The following is a 9,670-nucleotide window of genomic DNA, read 5'->3' as shown; positions in this document are numbered from 1 at the left end:
ATCATAACTGAAAGCCACAGCACACGGGTAGACCTAAAAGAGTCTTTTTATTTTTTACAATGAGAGAAAATAGTTTATGAAAAATGTCAGCACCTCCCAGCTCATGTGGTCACCTCAGTGGGAGTTTGAGTACGACTCAAAAACAAACAGCATCAAGGCCACCGAGGAGTCACTGTGTTGTCCCTCCAAGTGCATTGTGGCCTTCAAACATTGCTTATTAATTAAATAAGCCAACAAGAGGATCACGCGGTACTCAGCGTGCAGCGAGAGCCGTCACACAACGCCTATTAAGGCTCCCATTGACATGAAAGCCATCAACAGACAACGGCAGCTTTTCAGGAGCAGCCCTCCCTGCCAGCCTCCGTTTGCTCCTCAGCAGGAGTGTGGCAGAGTGTGTGTGTGATCTCCCTCTTTGCCACTGGAGAGGCCAGTCTGCTCCTGGTGCCAGCCACTGCTCCACCAGAATGCCGGCTCCACTTCCAGTGCCAAGGCGCTCACCCGACTCTGCCCGCCTGTATGTCTGCCAGACTGAAGAGTCCCCATCAGTGACACTGCTGTCCAGCTTCCTGCTGGGCCAATGAAAAGCCTCTTTGACAGCTCTCTTGATTGGCTCGGCTCCCTAAGCACCCAGTCTGCCAGTTATCAACTGTCTCTGGATTGATCACATCAGTAGATATCCAGCATGTGATGATGCGCTGCATACCACAGTGTACTGTGTTGGGGAAATGTTTGTATGCGTATTTTCATGAGACACAACCATAATTACATATTGCAAGCAAGGATGAAACTAGGAATTATCCTGCTGCCATCCTCCCATACACGTTGAATTAACTCAAACACACCGCCAAATATTTCATAGTCATTTTCCTGACATCACTGAGTGCTGTTGAGCACTTGTTATGTTTTCCGGTTGGTCTGTTTGTGTGTTTGTCAGCAGGATTTACAGAAAAACTGCTGGACCCATTTTCATGAAACTTGGTGGAGTGGTGTAGCACGGGCCAAGGAAGAACCCATTAAATGTTGGAGCAGAACGGCCTTTGGCGGAGATCTGCGCTCTCCTACTGTCCTAGGAAGAGAACATTTATTTTTAGGTTGCATTAGAAATGCTAAGCTATATTTGATCAATTACTTGATTATATTATTATTGTATTATATCTCAAATAACATTTATACTTGAGCTTGAAGGTTCATTCTTGACCCTGTAAACAGCAGTTGATAAAAACAATCCCAACTCAAAGATAGTGTTTGTACTTAAGTTGTATTTAAGTTGTACTTACTCGCTCATTTTGGAGCTTTTGACCATTTTTTACAACAACCGAGCAAACTTAATTTGCTCGTGTGGGCCATGTGTTACAGTCAAAAGCTCCAGATGAAGAGAGTGACATCGAAGTGAGTAACAGTTTAACCAGATCATGTCTCAAGGATAAAAGTACACTAAGTTTGTAATATATAGTACCTGAAGTCCACCAAAAGCATTTAAGTCTTGGATAATCACTACAAACCACTATCACACAGAAATCAGCCAGATTTAACAGAACTTTGATGGTGAAATGTAACTTAAGTACAATTTTTCAATTGAGAATTTACATTCTCCCTCTAAACTTCTCACATTCATCAAAACTCTTCAATATCTCACAGAAATGCTGAAAAATCAATCAAAATGTATGTAGCGGAGCTGTGTTTTTTTCTCATTTCGTACCCCATTAAATCAACAGTATATAAATGATCAAAAACTAATAGTACAACTACTTCTGTACTTTAACTTAAGTAGGATTTTAAACACACAATTGTTACACAATACACAATACTTTCAGCCAAGTAGTAATCTTTTTTTTTTTTTAACTTTTATTAGCAATTATTAGAATTTAGTGTAATAAACAGTTGGTTCAATAGTTAATAGTTAAGAATAAAACTACTTTTGTATTTGCAATGTACGGTAGGTCACTCACACAACTGGCAACAGCATGGCAGGACCTGTAGGGGGCGCTGGAGACCATTTGTGGAGATAAAGAAATAACTCCTCGTTAGCTCACAGGCCGTAACGACTTGTCAATTAGTTTGTTCACAAACTTGTGTTGTTGTTGCTGCTGCATACTGTTTGTGGAGTAACCGAAACTGAATGAAATATAACAGTAAAATGACAAAACAGTTTATTTAAATCCCACATAGTCCAGGTAACCAAGCCAGGATATGAAATAGGAAATGTGGCACACATGCGGTTTTCGGAAATCTAGCCGAGGCTGTCAAAACACCCGCACAAAGTCCAGCCTCATGTCTGCCCACCGGGCCTGGCGTCGCGGCGGACAATGACCTGTGTTTCCCCGGCACACAGTGCTCTCTGTGTCCGCTGGAGCTCCCCCCCCCCCCAGCCCCTCTCTAATGGAGGTGATTGGCCGTGTTCAGCACAGCACGCCCGCCGCTGCGTGTGATTAATCAACGGAGCGGAGAGAGGCGGCAGGCCGACAGGGACCCCGGGCAGCCATGACGCCTCGGGTCCTCATCTGTCGGTAGAGTTGAGAAAAGTCATCATCCGTCACATCTGGTTTACATTAAGGCAGAGGTGAGATACAGTGAATTCCACCACACTTCTCATCAGAGCTCCCTTTTAGGTGAGTTACTGAACTCTGAAGACGTAAGAGTCTAGAGGTCAGTCTCCAAACTGACATCATGATATTCAATACATCCTAAATATCTGTATGTAGGCCCCATGTTTTCTACATGAGAGAAACGTCTTCCTCAAGATGGATCCCAACCACAAAGTAGGCCCATCTCTTGGTTTGAAAGTTGTGATGCTGGATGTAAACTAGCCTACCTAATGATTAGGGCCTTTCTAAACAGAACTTCTGAAATGTTTTGGATTGAGTATGTGTCCTCTCTGCAAAGGTATTTGCTTTTTAAATGCTTTGCAAGTCTAGTGAAGTGATTCCTAACCCTCTTGGCTGGTGACCCCTAAATGCAAATCCAGAACTGAAATGATGACCAACAGAACATTTATACGTTATTTGATAAACAAAATTGTCTCAATGTGAAGATTTCCTTCTTTAGTTTGCCTTGAGGGATAGTGTATTGAATATCTTTTTGAATTTGGAGCTGTTTGGACGTCATTTGAAGACGTCATATTTGCATTTTTCACTATTTCATGACATTTTAAATACTAAACCGTGAATTGAAAAAGTATTCCGCAATTAAAATCCCTACTTGGGGGTTATGGCCCGGGTGGACATTAGTTATGGACAAGAGTAAGTTTTCCCTTTCACACCAGAAATGAGTTTGTATCTTCATTATCCTTTTCATTTTGACCTGTTAGATTTATCTTGGGAGCCTTTTGGGGTGGGGTAGGGGGGTCTCAATCCCCACATTGGAAACCACACTCTGCACACATGTCTTTTGGCTCTGCTCATAACTTGCATTCACTGCAGCTCAACGCTTAAGTTCAGAGCAGATACAACTGTTCCTAAATGTGCCCCCATAAACCAGCACTAAGCCCGTGCTTCCTTTGTTTCTTGGTAGCAGGCCGTGGTCCCTTCATAACTCTTGTCGCTCTAAATCAAAGACAAATAATGAGCTTTCCCATGGCCGCGTTGGGACTGGAAGAATTTGGGGTTGATCTGCCATTGCTAAATGTTAAGTGGTTGGTATTGTGCCTCAGCATGGGGCACAGGAAACATGGATGTGAATGTAAGAGCTCTTGGGCTGCGTGCTAAATGGAAATGTCACAGTGATAAAGAGCGCACCTTCCGCACCCAGGAGTGTGTGTGTGTGTGTGTGTGTGTGTGTGTGTGTGTGTGTGTGTGTGTGTGTGTGTGTGTGTGTGTGTGTGTGTGTGTGTGTTTGAGAGAGATGGGTCGGAAGTGTACTCTGGAGGCAAATCCACACCATGAGCTGCAGATAGCTGGTCACACACTGACTTGCACACACATGCACACTTGGATCTATTCCTAGAAGCGGCGTACTTTCCAGGAATTTACATTTAATGGTCCTCCAGTAAGTCGAGCATTGGGATATAGCAGATAAAATCCCCAACCGTATAAATTTCTGCGCCTATTAAAAGCACGTAAAACTCACACTGAATAAAATAAAACTAACTTCACCAGCCCTCTGGGCGTGTATAGCTGCCTGGGGCTGGAGGTGTTATTTGAAATGAGGCTGTGCAGCTGAAACAGAATGGCTTCTGTGCAGGGAAACGCAGAGAGGCAGACATCCAACATGTAAAAATCACCCAGGGCAAGAAGGTGAATGACCGAACCATGATGCCTGGGCTATTGAATTTACCTCACGTAATGTAGCATGAATGAAGCCCTTAAAGGTATCAGCTTCCAGGCAATAAATAGGGGAATCGGACGCATGGTTCAGCAGGAGTTGAACATGTGGGACCAGACACACACACGCACGCACACACACACACACACACACACACGCAGCTCCCCGGTCACCCAGTCAGGATACTACTGTGTACATTCAACTTAACAAATCAAACCTCTAGCTATAAGTTAATGTCTTGGCAGGCTTTGGGTTCTTGCAGGTAACACAAAACTATCCAAACAGAACTTTTCCCAAAATACAGTAGCAGTCAAAATGGTGTTTGACATTCACAATTTGTGTCCACTTTTGTTTCCAGAGAGTGAATGTCTGTTTATATTCAAAACTCTTTGAGTTTCTTCTTCCATGCAGCCCTGCCTGATGGCTCCTGCTGCTGGAGTGTCTGAGGCTTTTGACGGCGGCTCTGTGTCGTGTGGCGTTGGGCGTCCGCGCGGTGCCAGGCGGCGTGTGTGGTCAACAGGCGGCTGGGAAGCTGTAGGAGATCGAGAGGGCTGCGGGGTCGAGGCAGAAGCCCCCTTCGGTTCAAGTCAGTGCCTCGCCATGTATCTGTTCAGTGTCCGCCCTTCACGCTCCCGTTTCTATTCATCTTTATATTTCTGGCTGACCTCGAATAACTTTTACCTACTGTACGCATGGCATGTGCCTCCTTTTAAGATTTTCTGCATCCTGCTAAGACGTATTTTTATCGACCCCCACCCTCCCCCGCACACACTTGCACCTCATCTTTCTCCCCTCCCTCCCTTTGTGGCCTAGGGGCATATGGTTTGGCTGGGCAAGAGATAAGAGAGATGTGTCAGCCTGTGGTACTGAACAAACACATCTTTCATTTCTCCTTTTCTTCTCTCTTCCTTTGACTCCTCCTCCTCCTCCTCCCTGCCTCACTCCTTTCTCCTCTCCTCTCCTTTTTCCTCCCCTCTCTCCCGATCCGCTCACCTCTTTCGTCTCTGTGACGTCTGGGTACAATTAGAAGCAAAAAAGCCTTTCGTCTTGTCGCTGAGAGAGACGTTGTTATATTTGCGGGTGATGGAGAGGGGAGGAGAGGGAGAGAATGGGCTTCAGATGCTCTCTAGGAGAGAAGACGCGGGGGGAAGTGAGGGGCTAAAGGAGAAGAGACAGATCTCCTCATGCTGAATGAAAGGCCCTCTTTCCTCTCTGGTAGGGCACATCAGAGGCATGCGCTCCTTGCTTTATGTAGGGAAAAGTGGTTTCCACCAAACTCTGCTTCCATTTATCTTAGGCTTGCTCGCCCTACTCCCTGCGCACACACACATCCGCACACACCCATATTTGTGCGGCACACGCACGCTTGTGCACATACTTGATTGCTTTGGTTTCTGCAGTGGCTTGATCAGGTTACTGTTCAAACTTTGTGCCAAAGACTGTGTGTGTGTGTGTGTGTGTTTGTGTCTGTGTGAGTGTGTAGACGTGTAATGATGGTTCCTCAGCCAGTGGTGGGAATAACACAGTTTCAGTTTCTATTATTAGCTCTCTGTTCCACAGGCCTGATTCTTTCCCTCTGTCTCCTGTCTGACACCAGCGTTTCATTATTATCTGGCTCCAGTGCAGGAAGGGCTACGCTATCACAGCTTGCTACGGGGAGGAGAGCTCCGCTTTCAATCCAACAAGGCTTTTTATAGGCTCCGCTACTCCTGCATACATTGCGTTACTTAGTCAGTGTAGTCAAGGACTTCAGGCTGTAACAGTTTCCCAGAGCCAGGCGACACACTTACTTAGTCCTTTTATTGTGTTACTCAAACACTCTCGCCAACACACAGTTGACCGACGCACCCTTGACCGGTGAGTGTTTCAAGGGCACTACGCTGGCTGTGATCATCGCGTATCACACTTCAATCATTTTGAACACAGTCACCGCTCCCATGTGGAAAGACAAATGCATAAACACACTCGCGCATCGCACCCTGTCCACGACCCCCCACATGGCTATCGTCCCCACAAAGTGTCTTCCATTACAGATAAGTGCAGCAGTGATATTGACAAGGTCACGATGGACCAGATCTCTCGTGACCTTTTGAGACCACTATCCATTTGAACAGCCATATGGTCAGACAGACAGACACACAGACACACAGACAGACAGACACACAGACACACAGACAGACAGTTGACCTCGAGGGTGCATGAAAAAGAAATTCTTATTCTACTTACTGTAAGAGAGCGGAAATGTTGTGGAGGCTATAGCGAGGGAATGCATGTCCAGATCATCGCAGTGAAAGGTCTTTTGTGTGCCGCTGTGGGGGAAAAAAAGAGTATAAATAAACATTCAAGGATTGTATAAGACGTTAGCACGACGTAGCGAATTTCCTTGCTAATCACTAATGTGTGTGTGTTTATGTGTGAAAGTGTGCATTTGCAGTTACGTACGTGGATGTTTTGATTGCATGCGAGTCGTACGGCTCTGAACAAAAATAAACATCCAGGGGGAAAGCGGCGAAATCATACCACAGCCCCTCTTTTTCCCCTGTGTTTAATTTCCGACCTGAGACCAGGGAGATGTTAGTTTAGCAATGTTGTAGATGTGTCCCTCGAGCTCTGAAGCCGACCTGGGACAAGAGCACTGTGAGTTTAGGGATCCTGTGTGACGGGTCCTTTGTGGGTTTTAACTCTGACCTTGGCTCAGTGCAAGTTCAGGCTGTGGAGTGTAGGAAATGAAACTATATGAACATTTCTACAGTGCTGTCCAAGAAATGTTGTGAGTATTAAAACATATTTTTATTATTATGTCTTTGAACTTCTTGAAGGATCTTTTTTTTATTTTTTTTTAATGTAAATCAATCAATGACTCGTATCTGTATATACTACTTCCTGGTGGGACATGTGGGTCTTTCTTTAACACACACACACACACACACACCCTCTCATGTAGAGGATGTGAGCTGTTAGCCACGGTTTCCCTTTGTCATTCCATCATCCTTGATATCGGGTGCAAATCTATGTGAAATAGTAGCAGGAACAGCGAGGAAGAATCCACGGGGAACCGTATTTCCTCTTCCTGTTACAGCACCAAGCTTTTATTGTTCCATCAGAAGCCGAGGAGGCGGTGGTGATGATGGTGGTGTTGAGGTTCAGTTAAATCCTGGACGCGCTGGTCATGACGCTCACGAGGTGCCGCAGCGTGAGGATCTGATGCTGGCTAATGGGCTGAAACGGCTCACTGTAAATGTCACTGGCCTGCTGGGTGGTCATGTTTGTCAGGTGGGGTTATAAACCCAACGGGTGCTGAAAAGTTTTTGGACCGGGTCCAGAAAAAAAGTCCTTAGCTGGCCCTCAGGCCTCCAGCTGGAATGATATGAAAAGATCTGCCAGGGAAATTGTAGATTTTCTTTATGGTGCATTTGGTTAACTTGCTTACGATCTCTTATAGGTCTCAATAGATGGCACATTGTTTTAGTGGGAGGGTTTGGAAAACACTTTAAAAGTGTTTTTCCATCTTGTACTGTCGTTTTTGATACAGTCAGTAGAGTGTAAACCTGCTTTAAAGCTACATTAAGCAGTATTTAAAATGCAATGTTTAATCAAATGTCTCTCAAACATGTGACATCTGCAGGTCTTAAAGTCTTAAAAATCACTCATTTCAGCATTTTCCTAGCCTTTGTTTTGTATGTAATAGAACCGTAAAACAAATTACATTCTAGGGTAATAGAGATGTCTTACAAAGTCTTAAGTTTAGCTTTAGTGAACCCTGCAGAAAGCATGGTTGTTCGTACTGCAGATCACACAGAGAATCAATAAGGCAGCTCGGTGCAGAACATATTGAACACTAACTGCCCAGTTGTTAATGGCAGAGAGCCAAAATAAACATGTGGTTGATGAATAAAGTCAAACATCTAGTCTGGAAAAAGGACCGTGCAGTTGCTGGACTGAACTAGGGCTGCAACTGAATGTGAACTTGAATGTAACATGTCGTGAGGAAAAGAGAACTTCAGTGTGGATGCCCACGTTGTCCTGTTTCTGCTCAACGTGTAAGGAATGTCATGTGTGTTAGCTATAAGAAATATATCCTTAGTGTTTTATTTGTTTTCATACATATATACTATCATTGCTAACAATCATTATGTCATCTGTCTACGAGTCTCATCAATGCCCCTACACAGCCAAATACCACAACCTACGGCCTTCACCGGGGGGGTCAAAGTTCACCTGTTTCTGATCTGACCCCCATGTGACCTTTTCTGATGTGATTGACCACTCGCACAAAAGAGCCCCAGTGGCCTGTGGTCGCCGAGGTTCTGGGCCATCCGTTAGGAACAGCAGGGGCAGATAGGGGAAAGGTTTCCGGGTCAAGGGTCAGCGAGATGCCACATGCTCGGTCGTCTGTCACATGGCTCGGCCTGTCTCCGATGACAGTGGATGGCTTTGAGAGCTGGGCCCAGTCCCCTTTACAGCCCACCACTTACGGATGGATGCGATTTTATTCAGGCTATCAGTTGCCCCTGATGAGGGCAATGTGTGACTTAGGGAGCGATCATAATTGGATAAAGTCTTTGAATGCCATGTGGTGGTACAGAAGCGCAATATAAACCCATGTTCCTACGCTGGGATACCTATCATATCAGAAATATCATTTATTTAGTTTCAGTTTGTTTTGATTTGTTTTGTTCTTCAGTTTTAAAGTTTTGTTTTCCTTTTTAAAAAATTTCTATCAAGATTTTTAAAAATAATTTGATGCACAATAGTAGCAAAAAATATTTGTTTTATTTTTTTCATATCTGTTTTCCTGTCTCTCTCTCTCTCTCTCTCTCTCTCTCTCTCACACACACACACACACACACACACACACACACACACACACACACACACACACACACACACACACACACAGTGGAGGTGACCCTGTCCAGACGGGATATAGGGCTCAGTTCCATGGCAAAGCGCCGGTGTTACTGCTGAGGAGGTGAAATGTGAGCCAGCTCACTGTCCTGGATCGATGGACTCGCCTCTACTGCTGTCCCAGGAGTCCGCTTGCTCTCTGTCACTGTCACCACTCCCCGTCTCTCTCCCTTCCTCCCTTCTCTACTCACTCTGTCTCTTTCTGTCTTCTTCTTCACTCAGCCTTTTCCTCTATTTCCTGCCCCTCCCTTTCTCTGTGTATCTACAGTCTATCTTCTCCTATGCTGCCAAAGCAAGTGATCACACTACCAGTGACACAAACACAAACACAAACACAATCTAAGATACAGTATTAACAAAAAAGTCCAATAAATCAATTACGTTATTGTTACATCAAACAGTGTATATTTAAATGAATTGAAATGATTCCTGTGTGAGTATCTTTATCCACACATAGTCTGTCATCTTCTCCTCTCTCCACATCCTGCCCAACCTTTTCCCT

This window comes from Cottoperca gobio, chromosome 24 (genome assembly GCF_900634415.1).
Source record: "Cottoperca gobio chromosome 24, fCotGob3.1, whole genome shotgun sequence".
Classification (NCBI taxonomy): Eukaryota; Metazoa; Chordata; class Actinopteri; order Perciformes; family Bovichtidae; genus Cottoperca; species Cottoperca gobio.
Note: the sequence above shows the minus strand (reverse complement) of the source record.